Source organism: Hemicordylus capensis, chromosome 5, assembly GCF_027244095.1.
Source record: "Hemicordylus capensis ecotype Gifberg chromosome 5, rHemCap1.1.pri, whole genome shotgun sequence".
Taxonomy (NCBI): domain Eukaryota; kingdom Metazoa; phylum Chordata; class Lepidosauria; order Squamata; family Cordylidae; genus Hemicordylus; species Hemicordylus capensis.
Window position 1 is genome coordinate 202,521,151 of NC_069661.1, and position 18,192 is coordinate 202,539,342.

The window sequence follows — 18,192 nt, forward strand, 5'->3', positions numbered from 1 at the left end:
CTTTATTCCTTCTCCCTCTCTTTCGCCCTCCTTTCCTTTCTTTTATCTCCCAGCTGTCCGAGCCCTCCTTATCGGTCCCAAAATTGCCGTTGCCCTGGGCCAACATGTTCCCCAGTGATCGTTCTTCCGCCCTCCCAGCTGCCCGACTTCCCCTTCCCAGCACCCCCCCCCAAAGGATTAAGGGCCTCCGCAGCCGCCGCCGCAGCCGATAACTGCCCTCCCAGCTGCCCGAGCCCTCCTCACCCGAGTCAGCCCGCAACAGCCGGGCGAAGTGTAAGCATGTTTTGCAAAGGTGAAGAGAAGAGCTCGTGAATAGAGCTCCTCTCTGTGCTAAGCCACTGCCCAAACTGCCGCTATGGACGTAAAGGACGCAATAGGCGTCCGCCGCCCAAGCAGCAGTTCAGGAAGAGGCTTAGCCTAGAGAGGAGCTCTGTTCGTGAGCTCGTCTCTTCACCTTTGCAAAACATGCTTTCACTTCACCCGGCTGTTGCGAGCTGAGTCGGGTGAGGAGGGCTCGGGCAGCTGGGAGGGCAGTTATCGGCTGCGGCGGCGGCCGCGGAGGCCCTTAATCCTTTGGAGGGGGTGCGGGGAAGGGGAAGTCGGGCAGCTGGGAGGGCGGGAGAGCAATCGCTGGGGCACATGTTGGGCCAGGGCAAAGGCAATTTTGGGGCCGGGCAACTGCCCCAAGGTCTCCCAGGTGCCCGTCCATGTTGGCGCCGCCACCTCGGCCGGGCTTCACCAGCTTCTTCGGGGCGGCCGCTTCTGGCCGCCCAACATGGCCGCCTGTTCCCTGCCTTCGTTTCTGCTGCGGCCTGTTCTGGGCATGCGCTTTGCGCATGCCCAGAACAGGCCAGGGAGGCACGAACGCACGCCTTGGTGTCCGACCATGGACGAACACCAAGGCTTTTATTAGAGAGGATAACCAGCACCTTGTATTTTGCCCAGAAACTTACTGGCAGCCAGTGTAGCTCTTTCAATACAGAAGCAATAGGGTCTCTCCGAGTTGACCCAGAGATCAACCTGGCTACCACATACTGAACCAGCTGTAGTTTCTGGACCACAGACAAAGGCAGCCCCACATAGAGCGCATTACAGTAATCCAGTCTGGAGGTTATCAGCACATGGACTACTGTTTTGAGGTCGTTTATTTCAAGAAATGGATGCAGCTGGCATATCAGTCGAAGCTGATAGAAGGCACCTGTGACCACTGCCTCAACCTGGGACACAGCAAGAGGCTCAGATCCAGAAGCACCCCCAGACTGCGTACCTGTTCCTTCTGGGGAAGTGTGACCCCCATCCAGAACAGGCAGATCAAACTCATCTCCCAAGTTTCAACCCCGCATAAGGAGTACCTCCATCTTATCTGTATTCAGTCTCAGTTTGTTATCCCTCATCCAGCCCATCACCACCTCCAGGCAGGCCTTTAGGGAGGTTATGTCTTCAGTATACTGATAGCACCCTGCACCAAATCCCTTGATGATCTCTCCCAGAGGTTTCATGTAGATGTTAAACGTACAAGACAATATGGAGCCGAGGGACACCATACAAAAGTTCAGATTTTAAAGCACAGCAGTCTCCAAGGGACATCATCTGGAACCTGCCCAAAAGGTAGGAGCAGAATCACTGCAAAGCAGTGCCCCCCACTCCCAACCCCCTCAGACGCTCCAGAAGGACACTATGGTTGATTGTAGCAAAAGTCACCGAGAGGTCCAAAAGGACCAATGGAGTCACACTTCCTCTGTCAATTCCCAACTGGAGATCATCCATAAGGCCGACTAAGGCAGTCTCCACCCAAAAGCCAGTCTGAAATGGGTCTAGATAATCAGCTTCCTCCAAAACTGTCTGGAGCTGGGAGGCCATGACCCTCTCATTTACCTTGCCCAGCCATGGAAGGTTGGAGACAAGCCTGTAGTTACTCAATTCTGAGGGATCCAAGGCAGGCTTCTTCAGAAGTGGTCTAATAATTGCCTCCTTAAGGCACCCTGCCCTCCCTCAGAGAAGCATTTACAATCTCTGCCAGGCCTTCTACAACAGCCCCCCGCCATATAGTATAAGCCATGTCAGCATGTAGTATAAGTCATGTCAACCCTATGTTTGATTGTCTTATGTTTTATTTTTAGTGATTCGAGCATTACCATTTTATTTTGAAAATATATCGAAAGATGATCTAAATAGTTTGTAAATGAACAAGAGAAATGGGTATCCATATATCTCTTCCCTCCACTCCTTTGGCCTGTGCCTTGACAACATCCTCTCTGCATCCTTTTTAAACCTGCATTTCCCTTAGTGCAAGAGCATCTGCAGCTGCATGCAGAAGGTACCAGGTTCACTCGTTGGAAGCATCTGCAGGGAGGGCAGGATAGGCAACAACTTGGTTGAAAAACTCCGGAAAGCTGCTGCCAGTCACTCCTGAGCCAGAGGAATAATGCAACTTCCTGTGTGGCTATGCCAGCAAAGCTGCCAGGGTGAGGGTTGTAGGAGAAGACCCCCACCCCAGGGGTGTTGTAGGAGAAGTTCCTCTGGAAATTTTCTGCAGTGCCCAAACCTCATTTTGCATTCAGCCCCAAGATCCATTTGTCCAGCCCTGAGCCTAAGGGCTCCCAAATTCAACTCATCTGTTTAGTCAGTCAATGTAACATATTTAGCCTATATGGTGTAGGTACAAACTGAATACAGGTACTTGAAATATTGCACCCACTACAGAACTACTCTAGGTAAGACGTAGCAAACACACCAAGATCCTACCTCTCTTTTCAGAAGCTGTGTTATTTACATGTTTCACGTATAACCCAATTATGGAATTACTAGCATTAATATTAGAAGGCTTAATTGATCAACACTTGAAAATAAGTCCCTTAAACGCTATACTTTTGAGGTACCATCTATTATGTCATTTCCTGTGCTTCAAAGTTAGCATTGCTATTTTTGTTTTAACTTCCTGTTTTCCAAAATTTGGAAGGAAATGAAAGTAACCAGAGTGAAGCCCAAACACATTACAAGATATAGTAACTTCTTGTTGGATATAGAACAGGTCTTCCCACCCAATGCACACTTTTTACACCAAGTTTTCATTAAAGGCAGGAGAAGAAACTCTGCTTGCAGTCTCTGCTTTCTAGGATTAAAGCACTAACTGTAGTTATGGTAACATCAGACCAAGATAAATTCTCTCTCTAAACTGGTATCTGAAGTCCCCCACAATTCTCAAACCACATTATTACAATTATTATTATTAAATTTGATTTCTATACCGCCCTTCCAAAAATGGCTCAGGGCGGTTTACACAGAGAAATAAACCAATAAGATGGATCCCTGTCCCAAAGGGCTCACATTCTAAAAACAAACAAGATAGACACAGCAACAATCACTGGAAGTACTGTGCTGGGGGTGGATAGGGCCAGTTACTCTCCCCCTGCTAAATAAAGAGAATCACCACGGTAAAAGGTGCCTCTTTGCCCAGTTAGCAGGCGTTACTAGTGGTACAGAAATATGTAGGTAACTAAGCATTTTACAAGGAATACACAAATAGCTTGAGGACTTAACAACTTGCAATACAGAAGTAAACACACAAGGCAAGTGCGATGCATTCATGGCAAGCTTAAGTTTAACCCATCTCTTTAATAATATCCCAACATCTATAAGGAACTAGCCACCCAAAGCTACAGTCTCCAAAAGTAAAAACAAAATATGGTTTCACTTATCTACTACATAAGTAGATAAGAGCCCCTGGTGGCACAGTGGTAAAACTAAAGAGCCCCTGGTGGCGCAGTGGTAAAACTGCCGCCCTGTAACCAGAAGGTTACAAGTTCGATCCTGACCAGGGGCTCAAGGTTGACTCAGCCTTCCATTCTTCCGAGGTCAGTAAAATGAGTACCCAGAATGTTGGGGGCAATATGCTAAATCATTGTAAACCGCTTAGAGAGCTCCGGCTATAGAGCGGTATATAAATGTAAGTGCTATTGCTATAAGTTATCACTGCTTTCACAGAAGCAATTCTGAACCTAGTATTCCAAGCCTAGAAAAGCCCAAGCTGTCAAATGTATCAGGGTTAAAAAGGCTGCTGTATGTGTAGCAGTCATAGGAAGCTGCCATATGCTGAGTCAGACCATTGGTCCATTTAACTCAGTATTGGCTACACAGACTGGCAATGGCTTCTCAAAGGGTGCAGGCAGGAATCTCTCCCAGCCCTATCTTGGAGATGCCAGGGAGGGAACTTGGAAGCTTCTGCTCTTCCCAGAGCAGCTTCATCCCCTGAGGGGAATATCTTGCAGTGCTCACACATCAAGTCTCCCATGCATATGCAACCAGGGCAGACCCTGCTTAGCTATGGGGACAAGCCATGCTTGCTAACACAAGACCAGCTCTCCTCTCCTGATGACACAATTTAAGCAATGACTCCATTGCTAGTCTCTATAAGCTGCTCTCTTGCAATTCAGCAGCATGTACTCTCGTTCCTGAAACCCATTTCTACTCTGCTACTACAAGCTGCAAGTCATCATCGCATACTGCACAGGAGATGGCAATGGTAAACGCCTCCTGTATTCTACCAAAGACAACCACAGGGCTCTGTGGTCACCAGGAGTTGACATTGACTTGACGGCACGCTTTACCTTTTAGTACAAGCAATGGGATTTGAGCTATAGTTGCTTATAAAGTGCATTCCCCACTCATTACACATCAGGACATCTAGAATCTAAGTGTTTGTGTGCACAATACTGCATTCATTTCAGGCCCTTCCCTCCTCCCAAAAGCAGCACCCTGTGATACCAACGTTGTTCCTCCAGGGAACCTTCCAGAGCAAGATTCAACAGTGCAGGAGGATGAAGCTGGCATTTAACAGAACCAGGGAAGCAGTTTCTGCTTGCACGTGGAGGTGGGTCCAGGACTCAGGTATTTCACTGCCTTTCCTCAGGCTGTTTAAAGCCTGCCAGGAATCAAGGACAAATCCACAGACTGTATTTGCATGATTCCAGTTGCAACAGTTAGTTATATTGGGCCTTGTTACCTCAAATATTTTCAGTGGAGGCAATTCAAATATTAAGTTGCTAGTCACCAAGACACAAAGCTGTGATGTAGGTATAAATAAGTGTGAAAAAGACCACAATGCATTTAGCTCTGTCTCAGACATTATACTAGGGCTGCCATGTTTAGTCATTTTGACAAAAGAGTTGCTTTCAGCTAGCCAGTGAGTTTTTAATGTGAGTAGCACCTTAACAGACATTCCTTCCTATTCATGTATGAGGGGAAACTGAAACTGCCTCTAAGGTGCTGCTTGGGGTGTACACTTTCCTTTTAAGAACAATTTCCACTCATATGCAAATGTGTCAATGGCATCTGCATAATCACTTGACTAAAAAATCATCTGCTAAAGAGTTACACTTGAGAAAGCCAAGACAATATTGGCCATGTGTACATTAAACTCAGGTTTCCAAATGTGTTTAATATTAGTCTTTAGCCCAAAATGCATTCACCTTATAGATTACTGGAAAGGCAAGCAAATGCTTACTTGTCAACTTCTTTCCACGTAATACCAATAGTGTCATTAAGATTAGTTGCTATCTTTTCCTGTCAACTAATGTTCAGTGTCAATTTAGATTCACTGAAGTTCTTAACTGATCTTGTGAATTTCCTTTATTCAAACCAAGCAAGCCCCCCACCCCACAAAAATCAGGTCTGTCATGAAATACATCTGGGCAATGTTTTCCCTCCCCACAGTGAATGGATCAGAGATGCTAAAGCTAATAGCAGCTGCGTGTGAATTACTGACCTAGGGGTCAGTTTACACTTTATAGTCACCACATGCAACAAGCTAAAGCACCCTCCATGTGGCAGTCAAGTAAACCAGCCTTAATACCAGGAAGACACATGCCTGTGTTGACAAGATCTCTTTAGCAACTCTGAAGTGGTTAAAATAAAACCAGAACAACCCCGGTGTTTTCAAGTAAAGAAACTGATCTGCCTTGAACATTAGTATACACAGATCTGACAGTTTGTATTTACATCTAGCACTGCACATCAATTGCTAAACAGACCGATTGCAAATATATAGATTATGCTGACTTCACAGAATTACAAGTGTTTGATACCCACCTAGGATTAAGGTATCAGCATGGAAGCCCAGGGAAGGAGAAGGGGGTACTCCTGGGTCTCTGAAGAGTGCCAACATCCACATCATGAAGACAATGAACTATAGCTCATCTATATATCTTTCGCACTTTGGAACACTGAATTTCTCTGCTTATAGACTAATATGGGAAACAGACTGCAGTACTTCGACATCTACTTCAGGTCTAATAAAGGGAATTAAAAAACTTTATCCAATCTACAATAGGTTGGATCCCAAGGAGTGTACACTGAAGTTGCTCCAAAGTAACCCCTTTCTTCTGTACCCTGTCAAGCCAATTGCATTCCTGAGGGTCCCCAACCTTCAGACTTTTTGTGTGGTGTAAGGGCTGCACTAAATGTGGCGGGGTAGGCAATATTTCTAGAAAGCAGGCAGACCCTCCACTGATTACACTGGATGAATGGACCCAGGGTAGTAGATATCTCCTTTCACCTAACCAAGGTGTCTATGAACTGCAAATAATCTAGGAAAAGAAGGGAGTTTCCCCTCACTTTTGTGCTATGCTTTTGTGGAAGCATAGTCCAACATGAAAGTAGATAAAACTCCACCTGCATTATCTAACCATGCTGTAAGAGTGTCAGGAGAAAGGAGAGGTGGGTCGAGGCTAGTTGGCTGGCTAGCTATTAAACCAAGGTAAGTGTGTAGATCCCTGTAAATAAATCACAAAAATCAGCTTCAAGAGATGCAGTCAGTAATCAGCCTCTCAATACTCTATTTGATGGCAACCTTCAAGAGCAAAGGACAAGTCAACTGATAAAGTGTGCTTAGTTCAACAATGGTTTGGTTCCAACACATCTTCATTCCATACAGAGGGTTTCACAATTTCTCATTTTCTTTTAACCACTGTAGATACCAATTTGCCCAAGGCCACCTAGTAATCACAGCAGAACAGCTTTTTGTACCTGAGCATCTTGCATCCAAACTTAACTTTCCATTGCACTCAGCTCTTAATAAACTCAAGGACTGAAGCAAATTGAGAACAAAGTCATTCATATGATGCAGCTGCTTAGAAGAGAAATGCAACTATATTTGATGCTTTTGAATGTGTTCAGAAAAGCTGTACGTGAACATATTCAAAAGCATCAAATATAGTTGTGTTTATCTTCTAAGCAGCTGTATCATATGAATGACTTTGTTCTCAATTTGCTTTAGTCCCAGGTACAGATTTTCTGTCACCTTAAGTGGCACAGAGGGGAAATGCTCCACTAACAAGCAGAAAGTTGTCGGTTCGAATCCCTGCTGGTATGTTTCCCAGGAAACACCTATATCGGGCAGCAGCAATATAGAAAGATGCTGAAAGGCATCATTTCATACTGTGCTGGAGGAGACAATGGTAAACCCCTCCAAAAGAAAACTGCAGGGCTCTGTGGGTGCCAGGAGTCAAAATCTACTTGATGGCACACTTTGCCTTTACAGCTTTTCTAGAAGAGAGAGAAGTTATGTATCCTTGCCCTGGCGATACTTTATTGTATACTGTCTTGATCATTCTTATTCAAGGTGAACTGAACAGGTGCAAAGGGCAACAGCTAGAAAAGACACAGGACAGAATCTTGTGAGTAAAAATTAAATAAATCTGAAGATTACAGAAGTGTTACTTTAGATTAAGCCATGCTTCCATTTTACACAGACCAGATGAGTATTTAATACAAGCCAATGCTTATCAATACCCTCAAAATCTGCACATCATACAGCCACTTCCATAGTAGTCAAAGTTCAAGACAGCACTGGCACACCAGAAACAGTCAGAGGTGGCCCCACGGCCACTGGTATATGCAATAGTCCAAATCCAATACAGCTAGGCTGTACAAATCCACAAAGGCAGACATAACTGTACGAAAACCCCTATATGCTACAATGGGAAGATAGACAGAGGAAGACATTTACCACACACAATAGAAAGGCTGGCTACCATGGGAGAAGATCAATAGCTATGAGTTGAGCACTAATGAAGAGCTGGAAAGTAGGGACGTGCAAACTGTTTCGAATTCAAACCAGTTCAAATTCGAACCGGATCAGTTCGATGGTTCAAATTCGAACCGAACCAGCCATCAGGTTCGAGCTGCAGGTTCAAATTTGAACCAGACTGGGAGTAGTTTGATTTGAACCAGTTTGAACCTCCAAAAGTGGGTGGGGTGGTAGCTGGCACCCAGGGGTACCTACCACCCAAGCCCCAAAGCAATTGGACACTCATACAATTGTTTATGATTTTTTCAAATTTATTTTTATTTTTTTCTCATAGGATATTATGGGACTTGAACCAGCCACCCCAACCCGTGGGTGCCACCAGCCACCCCAACCCGTGGGTGCCACCAGCCACCCCAACCCTGAAGCAATGGGTCACCCCTACAATTTTTAATGACTATTTTAAATATTTTCAATTATTTTTCTCATAGGGTATAATGGGAACCAAACCAGCCCATTATCCCCTATTGTGGAGAACCTAGGGGCACAAATATGGGGTGGGTGGTAGGCACACAAGGGTGCCTCCCACAAAACCCCAAGGCAATTGGACACTCCTCCGATGAATGGTGAATTTTAAAAGTATTTTTGAATTCCTCATAAGGAATAATGAGGATTGCAGCAAATGTATAGCTTCACGTTGGGGGGAAATGGGTGGCCTAGAGCAGAGTCTGGTGGGTGGTAGTTCCCAAGGGGGGCAAGGAAGCTATTAGCCCTATCAACCCCCAGCACAGTACTTCCAGTGACTGTTGCTGGTGTGTGTCTTATGTTTCTTTTAGATTGTGAGCCCTTTGGGGACAGGGTTCCGTCTTATTTTTATTTATTATTTCTCTGTATAAACCGCCCTGAGCCATTTTTGGAAGGGCGGTATAGAAATCGAATAACTAGCTAGCTAACTAACAGAATTATTTGAAAAGAATTGGGCAAAAGGCTGATTTTTAAGTGATTTTTGAAGTTTACAAGTCTTTAAGGTTTTTCTCCATATAGAAGCATGGAGGTGTCAGCAAATGTATAGCTTCACATCAGGGGCAAAGGGGTGGCCTAGAGCAGAGTGTGGTGGGTGGTTGTGCCCAAGGAGGTCAAGGAAGCTACCCGAATTATTTGAAAGGAATTGGGCAAAGGGCAGGTTTTTAAGTGATTTTTGAAGTTTACATGTCTTTAAGGTTAGCAAATGAGAGTGGATTCATGGTTTGTCATTGAAAATCTCATATGCTGCCAGAGAATCTAAACTCAGAACACCTCAGAAACAAAAAAAACCAAGTACCCTCTGTGCACTACACCACCACTCGCTCTGGGCCACCCCAGCACTGGGTGCCTACCACCTACACCATTTTTGTGCCCCTAGGTGCTCCACAAAAGGGGATAATGGCCTGGCTTGTGTCCCATTATACCCTATGAGAAAAATTAAAAATATTTCAAATGTTCATAAAAAATTGTAGGAGTGTCCGATTGCTTCAGGGTTTGGGTGGTTGTTGGCACCCATGTGTGCTCCACAATAGGGAATAATGGGCTGGTTCAAGTCCCATTATACCCTATGAGAAAAAATTAAAAATAAATTTGAAAAATTCATAAAAAATCATGCGAGTGTCCAATTGCTTTGGGGTTTGGGTGACAGGTACCCCGTGTGCCAGCTACCACCCCACCCACTTTTGGAGGGTCAAACCAGTTTGAACCAGTTCAAACCAGTACAAATTCAAACCAAACCCAGGGGGGTTCCGAACAAAATTAAAACTGAACCTCCCCCTCCCGGCTCGAACTCGAACCGAACCAGGCAAACCAGTTTTGTGCACATCCCTACTGGAGAGCCAATAATTTCTATTAGTATAGACTCTGTGGCAGTCTCTCAAACCACTTCAAATCCAAGAAAATCTCTGTTGGCAAGACATTGCCTTCGCAAATGTATCCCATGTCCATATTCTAATGACACACACTAGTTTGGACCCACAGGGGACATGCCCCACCCCTAAAAACATACACATGCACTTTTGCACATTCTTCTGGAGCAGACCTATATAAAAGGTCGGTGAGCCAACTAGGATTACTCCCTGACTACTGGCAGTCAGAGAGAGGACATTTCAAAACCTATTGGTAACCTGACCCCATATGCCAACACTGCCCCAGACTTGTATTAAATTCTTCATTACTACTACTACTCTAAATTCAGAGGAAGAGGTGGAATTTGTGCCAGTTTTTCCATTCTGTGCAGTCTTCACTATGGCCCAACTAAATATTATAGAAATCCCTCATTGTATGATTAAGCAAGTACGAGCAAAGTAGGTTGTTGAAAAAAGCAACAAGACACAAGTCATTACTGAGCTCACAAGAAGATGAGAGGGGGAAAGTGAAAAAAAAATTAAAATCAGATGGGTATGCAGAAAACTGTGGCATAGGGAAAGAGTAGGGCTGACAGCTTTTCAACTCAGTATATCTGTTCCGACATTAGCAGGAGAGTCTTGAGGTGACCATATTCCTCTTCATGCTGTGAAAAACTCAATTCTGCAAGCAAGTATTAAGACCTGTGGGTGTGAAACAAAATGGAGATAACAAGAAGGTATGGAGACCTGAAAGTGGAGGGAAAAGTGGAGTTTGAAGTGAAGTTTAGAGAGCATGCGTACACAGATGGTCAAGCTACATGTTCAATGTGAAAACAGGATGCTTACCTTTTACTCTAAATAGCAGCCATATGAGAGAGAGAGAGAGAGAGAGAGATGGGGTCTATGATAGGGAAATCAGGTTAAAGGGTCCTTCGCCCCATACCAGATTCAATTCAGATCTTGACTGTTACTTAGAAAGAAAAAACACGTGTACCATTGATTCCTCTAAGGCGTGCACACAAATGTTAATTTTAGATCCCACTCAGGTTGAATCAGGAAAGCCTCATTCTGAATGCACATGTGTACACACTGCCTTGATACTGCTGCCCATAATAAAACACATTCCACACAGGGATAAAAAAAATTAGAGGGACCACTGACACGCACTATGGTCCTAAGGGTAGAGATAAAACAAGAGCGTTAAATGCTGTGGATGCAGAGATGTGTATGATGTGGTAACTGATGGAGTGGGGAAGATAAGCATGCAAAACACTGCTGAGGTACAAGAAAGAGCAGCAGAGATACTAAAATGAGACAAGAAAATTGAGGTGGTTATAGATGACTGAAGAGTGTGCATGCTACAAGAGAGAAATAGGGAAGGTTAACTGATGGTATAGACCTGCAATGACATGGAGAGAGGAATGTGATATAGTGTGCAAAGGAGAAAGTATCAAACAAAATGGATTGAAGTATTGAAGATATGTTCTCTGTCGTTAACACAGTGGTGCAGTCCTCAATTAAAAATGTATAATGATCCTCAACATGATCTGAATTGTATACCCCCAATCCTAAAACATTAGTATGCCAAACCAGAGATAGGGCTTACATAAGACATATTAGAGACTCAAAAGGTTTCCGTGATAAAAAAATTTTGCTTCATGGCCAGAGTAACTCATTTGAGCCTCCAGTTAGCATTTGATCATGTGTCAAGAGTGAGAGTAAATTTACCTTTAGAATAACCATGCAGTTTACCAGTCCCCTGGAGAAGAACTGAAATTGCCTCTGGGCAAGCAACTGCACTGTTATCATAAAACTAAAGGTATCATACAAAGTGTGCCATCAAGTCCATTTCGACTCCTGGTGCCCACAGAGCCCTGTGGTTTTCTGTGGTTTTCTTTGGTAGAATACAGAAGGGGTTTACCATTGCCTCCTCCTGTGCAGTATGAGATGATGCCTTTCAGCATCTTCCTATATCACTGCTGCCCGATATAGCAGCAGCAGGGATTTGAACTGGCAACTTGTTAGTCAAGCATTTCCCCGCTGTGCCTACTGGCCCTTTAAAGCCTGGAATATGAAACACAATATGCTTTCCCCAATTATAAATGGAGCTATATAACTGTTGGCTATGCCAGAGTAAGAGAGAAGGTGTCACAATGAGAGGGAAAGGAAGCAGGAGGGGAATGTGAAAGGAAAATGCTGGAAGAGCTCAAGCAAATAAGATGGAATGGACAAGATTCCCTTCCAGAGTTCTATCCAAAACAATCAGGGTTCCACAAGTTTAGGCTTAGTTCACTCGTCAGCCATTATCTGTGGCTGACTAGTGTTTAGTCAGATTATCTGTGACCAACACTACCTCTGTCAATCCCTTCTCTTCCCATCCTTTTCTGGTACAAAGGCAGTAAGTTTAGGAGAGAAGCAGTTCTCCCATTTGCACTGAAGATGGCAAGGAACAGTGGGAGACCTCTCCTACTATGCAGAAAGAACAAGAATTCTCTCAAAAATGGTAGTGAAAACCTTTTGGAAGGCGATCTGTATGCTGCTGGTATCCTGCTCACAGAGGACTGGAGGCACTTGCTACTAGCAAGTGGATTTATAGATGCCTGGAAACTACTCAGAGATGCAAATGCCTAAAAAGCATAAACTTCTGCTTTTTAATTTTCATGATTTATGTGAGAATATATTTCACAATGTCCTGGAAGATCAAGCCACCAACTACCAAATTTATTCAACATTAAAGTTTTGCACTACCTCAAAAGTGTATTCAAGTGAGGGGGGTCCTGTGCATCTCCAGAAGAACAGCAATACATGTATGCAACTAGTAAGAAGTGCCTGTGTGCCAGTGTTAGTCTGTAGAAGAGATACTAAGGAGAAACATCGTGCTATTTTAGAGTATGATTGCACATGGAGAATGAGGTGATCTCAGCTATATAGGTCTCAGATACGTAAAATGCTTCACAAGCTATAACCAGCACCTTAAATCATATCTCAACAACTGAAGGAAGTCACTGAATGACTGGAACAATACCCTTTTGATCCACCATTTTTCAGTATGCAAGATGTTGCATTCTGCAGTAGCAACAGCCTCTGAACAGTCCCACACACCTTTAGAGGTTAAGTCTTGAGGTTACAAAGGCACAAACACTAGTTGTCAGACCTACATCAGAGTATATAGCCTTTGCACAGGACTAACTGTAACGGTCTAAAAGCATCCTGAAAGGGTGCGCTCTCACCAAGGGAATATTGAATCCTTTCATTGATGGGTATCCTTTTTTCTCTTAGGTTTTAAGACAAGCCAAACATGATTACTTTGTTCTTGTTTTAGCTATGAAACAGCTTTTCCACTCCTTAGATGTAGCTTGCATGATCCTTAGTGCTAGGTGAACTTGACAATCCATTACGATTTTACTTATGTAAAGAATACTGCCCAGCTTCACACATATAGCTATCAAGTACTTTCACAGGCCTTTATCAGTTGTATATGGTGTTTTGCCATTAACTCCAGTAGCTGCCTCTGCAAAATTTGTGGTTGGTGTAATGGAACATCATTCTGCTTAGTATACAAGATAAATACATACAAGTTAGTCCTTATCACAACTCTGCAACATATTTATCCAAGATAAAGGATAAAGAAACAATACTCCGTTCAAGTCCACATTTCAAGGCAAGCCTTTGAAAATCATCAGCTAAAATGAAGTTATATAGTTAAGAGTAGTCCAACTTCTAAAATCTAAACAAGACTCCACATTGTCAAATACCATTAATACAAAGTAGGTGAAAAATCTGACATTACGCTATAACTTTTATACCCGTTTACATAGGAATTGATATATTTTCATGAATTTTCAGACCAATACAATATTTACTAATCAGCCATTGAAAAGTTGCTAAGATTTATTGAAGTCAGTATATACTTGCATTTACTCTGACCTTTCTTCTAGGACAAGTACACTCAACCTACCAGCACCTTTACATGAGATCCTCTAGCAAGCCTTATCCTTGCCCTCTCTTCATGCCAGCACTGAAATATAGCACAAGTAACACATTTCAAAAGCAAATGCATATTGCAGAAAGTTAACCAAGGGCCAGTCTAGAAAACAAGTGAGCTTTTCTCTAAAACTTCAGTTCATTTTGAGCTGCAGCTTTTTAATTTTATTTCAGTGGGTATTTGAAAGTGAGACTTAATGCTTAAGTTATCGCTAGTATCAGACTGAGGAGCCAAGTTGCCAAAATCATTTCAGAACACATGGATTGCAAATCTTAAACTATACTGATAATTTAAGTATTATTTATGTTTATAATCCAAAACACCCAATGCCTGCTTGTCAGTTTAGCACGGTGCAATAATATGTTTCATACAACTCAGATCCATGAATATTTTGCACAGGTCCTACTGGACTGACAGATCTAAGATGCAAACCACTAACATAGGATTCCAACACAATCAAATCCATTAGACTCAAGTTATAATGGCCTCTACCAGACGATGAAGCAGTAACGCAGATATAATTATCTTCCTTGGTACTGCCATCCTTTGGCTCAATTTTATCAGGAATAGTAGGGAAGGCAGCATACACTTAGTACAAGTATTATCTCTGTAAGCATTTATAATCCCAGAAAATACTGCTCAGAAGTAACTACCCTGAAGACAAGAAGTGCAGATCCTAGCCAGTTAGAGACAACATATCACTTACTATCTCTGGGTTTTAAGCTCTGACATTTGAAGTCAGACAGTAGGTTCATGCTAACCAGAAGTAGTCATCAGGTTTCGTATAGCAAGCATTTCAGTCTCAAATTAAAAGATCCCATTCATTCCATAAACACAAGACTATCATCTCTGCTCTTAAGAGTAACTAGAATAGGTGGTACAGTAATTTTAGAAGGGATAATGTTAGTATGAAGTGGGTCTCTCCCCCCTCCCCATCACTCAAGTCCAGTACTCGAGTCATGAATAAGTGTAGCTATCTTTCACTCTTATTTCATAAGCAGAAATTACATAGGCAATAGACTGGATATACCACTGCATTATCCTGCTCAAAAAGACATTCAGATCCTACAATGTCTTTGACACCAATTTCTAGTTTAGAGAGTTTCTCTTCATGTTTATTGGGGCACCTTTTCCATTCATAGAATTTTCATTCACTTTACCATAAATATTTAAACTCTGGTACAATTAAAGCCACTTTATCAGTCACCACCTATCTGGAGATCACATAAGATTGGAGTGTTCCTCCACTAGAAGCTTTAATATTTAACATCCCCAAGTTACTGAAAAGTGTTTATTTCAAGTGTGAGGCTGTTGCTTCACATTTGTATTGCTTCTGTTTAAGAAAATACTCTACATCAGAACATTTAACCTTTAAGAGCCAGCTGTCAATGCCTTCATTAGGCTGGATATTAATCAGTATGTTAACTACCGTATTTTACGGACTATAAGACGCTACGGACTATAAGACGCACCTTAATTTTAATCCAGTTTTTCAGAGTTTTAACATATTAAACTGTTAAAACATATAAGACGCTCCTGAATTTTGGCGGATATTTTTTGAGGAAAAAAGTGAGTCTTATAGTCCATAAAATACGGTAACAGATACTAAAATGAGGTCTGTATTTCAGGAGTTTGTGTGTTCCTATGGTACCTCCTGTAATGCCAATGCTGAAGACCTGGAGCTTCTGACACACCTGTATTAGGTGGTGCTCAAATTGTTTTACATCAAAATCCTCAAAAAGATCCACAATCATCACTTTCTATGGTAAATAGCAATACTTTGCATGTATAATTTCTCAATTATTATTTCAAAGTTATGTCAATATTAACCACCATATGCTAGCCTGACTGAGGGGGTGATGCTGCAGAACAGGTCAGCAAGTAAGTATTCCCAAAACCAACAAGTCTGTTCATGGCAGGAGAGAGAACTGAACCAGTGACTTTGAACCATGCAGTGAGATAGGAACCACACTTCACTACTATCCTACACCAGCTCTTAAACTGATGAACCATCCAGCCTTATACAAAGAGAAAAACCAAGATTTACTACTCTGCAAATCAGCAGATATCACCTTGCCTTTAAAAGTTTTTACAGAAAGTGAAAAAAAGCTCTGTTATCGTAAACATTCCTCAATGCAGGAGGTGGAGTGACAAACAAGACAGTCAAAGAAGTGACTACTGTTCAAAAACTAACAGAATTTAATCAACTACACAGGGCCAAAAGATAGGTACTTCAACTGTGTACCTCCTACCTTGTTATAATAAAACTGGATCTTTTCCAACATAGTCCTTTATATTAGGAGAGGTTAACACACACATCAGCAACATCAAGGTCAGAAACTCCAGCTTTATCAGTTAAGTTTCCAAGCATGCTGCTGTCCAAAAACCACAAAAGTTTATCTTCCAACTTTTTACATCCATGAAGCAGATATGCCAGTTGTCTGGGAGATGAATGCGTGAAGATGTTCTCAGTCAGTCTTCTAAGCACCCCTCAGGCAGGCAAACAAGAGTATTCCTTTCTACACCTGGCAGCAATCTTTCCCTCCATCCCACATAACTCTGCTTCCCCCACCCCACAAGTGTGAAGACTTCTTCATGAACTCACATGTTGTGACATCCAAAGGTTAGACATACCACTTGGCAGCGATGATGACACTGTCCTGCAAACCCTGTCTTTGGAGGCAGGGTTCCAGCAAGGCCATGGGACAAGCCGAAGACCACCTTGCTTTCACACCAACCAAATACATTCCGGAAGGACTGTTTTGGTCAGCTTCACCAGCACATGTTGCCTTTCAGGGTCGTTTCAAAAAAATGCCTTTAATCCGAGTTCAGGATCGAACCATACACAAGACGTTTAGCCATTAATAAGGCACATTAATACCATGATAAACGAGAGGGGTTTTTTTGCAAGGCAGAGAAGAAGAATGTCTGACAATCTGTTTAATTCGCAGCTACTATCTCCGAGCGAAAGAGAGTCGTGCCAGAGAAGCAAAAGCGGCTTGCAGGTGGGGGAAAAGGATAATCAGAACCCAGCCCCAAGGGTCGAATCACCCCATCGACCCGCACACTTCTCCACAGAAGGGCTGGCCGGTTGCGTCTGGGTAAAGACCGAGGCCGCCGGGGATGATAATGCCATGCAGTGGTGGCGTCTAATCTCGGCTACTTAACCGGGCAGCGCGAACCGGAGACCAAGAAGCACCTTAACCTGACCGGTGCCCAGCGGCCCATCCTAAGATCAAGCAGCGCCCGGGCGGGCGGACAGGGCAGGCAACGCGCAGCCGGGGCTGGCGTCAGGGGCGCTCAAATCCCGCTTCTGCCCTCAGGCGCAAGCAGCAGAGCGCGGGATGGCGGGGGGCCGCTGGAGCCGAAGGCGAGCGTCGCTTCCCGGCTGCCCTCAAGGTCACACCGCGCCTCGCTCGCCGGCGGCCAGTGTGAGCTCCCCGTGGCCGGAGCAAAGGCAAACAGGCCCCTGCGCGCCGGGCAAGTCTCCCCACCAACCCCAGCCGCCTCCTTCCGGCTCGCTAATCCTCAGCCCGCGCGGCTCCGTTCAGTCCCGCCACCTGCGCCGCCGGTGCGAGGTGCCCCCCCCTCCCCGAGCTCCTCTCCCTCGCCCCCCGGGTCGCCCTTACCTCAGGTGCCGCTGCCGCCGCGCCCCACACGCTGCAGCCGCCGCTGCTCGCCGCACAGGGTCCCCCCACCCCACCCCAGAGCGCCGCCGAGCCCGCCTGCGATCGGGGAGGGGAGGGAAGCGGCGGCGGCAGCGGCAGCGGCAGCGGCAGCGAGGGAGGGGGGTGGAAACCAGAGCGCGCCAGGCGCCCCGCCCCGCCCTCAGCAGCAGCAGCTCCCCCAGCACCTCGCGCTCGTCAAGAAGGGCAGGCGTGCAGACAGGTTCGGCTCCCCGCCCAGCCCAATGCGCGGTGGAAAGAGCCGGTTCCCCCCGTCACCTCCAACCACAGGAGCGGGGGGGGGGTGGAAAGAGGAGAAGGAGGAGCAGCAGCAGCAGACCAGTTCTTCCCTCCGCCCCACACCCCCCGCAAGGGTCCGTCACTTACTTGCTGTCTCACCCGCTTCGCACCGAGTAGCCCTCCCCAACAAGGCAGAAGCTGCCGCCGTGTTCCAAACGTGAGCCGCCCCCCCCACCACAAACCTTTCTCCCCGCTGATCACGTGACAGGGTCTCGCTCGGGTTGGAGGAAGAGGAGGGGGTCTGAAGGCGCGGCGTCTTCATGGGTGTGTGGGGGGGTATCAGGGGGTGGAGCCTACAATTGGGACGGTTGCCCAAAGGGGCGGGGCATGTCGTTCTCCCCGCCTCCT

The 18,192-nt window shown here is 44.7% G+C and overlaps 1 protein-coding gene across 17 annotated transcripts in view; it reads right to left on the reverse strand.

Annotated features, from left to right (window-relative positions):
- The window catches only part of ATP2B1 (ATPase plasma membrane Ca2+ transporting 1), a 98,377-nt gene extending 80,213 nt beyond the window's left edge, over positions 1-18,164 (reverse strand). For 4 of the 17 annotated variants that reach the window (XM_053251462.1, XM_053251468.1, XM_053251467.1 and 1 more), the window contains exon 1: positions 18,027-18,153. The gene's annotated coding sequence lies outside the window, so the exon portion shown is untranslated. Of the gene's footprint in view, positions 1-16,484; positions 17,392-17,508; positions 17,832-17,931 lie in introns of those variants that run through there. The other 13 variants (XM_053251464.1, XM_053251471.1, XM_053251474.1 and 10 more) reach the window with 8 other exon arrangements.
- Between the last annotated feature and the right edge of the window lie 28 nt (positions 18,165-18,192).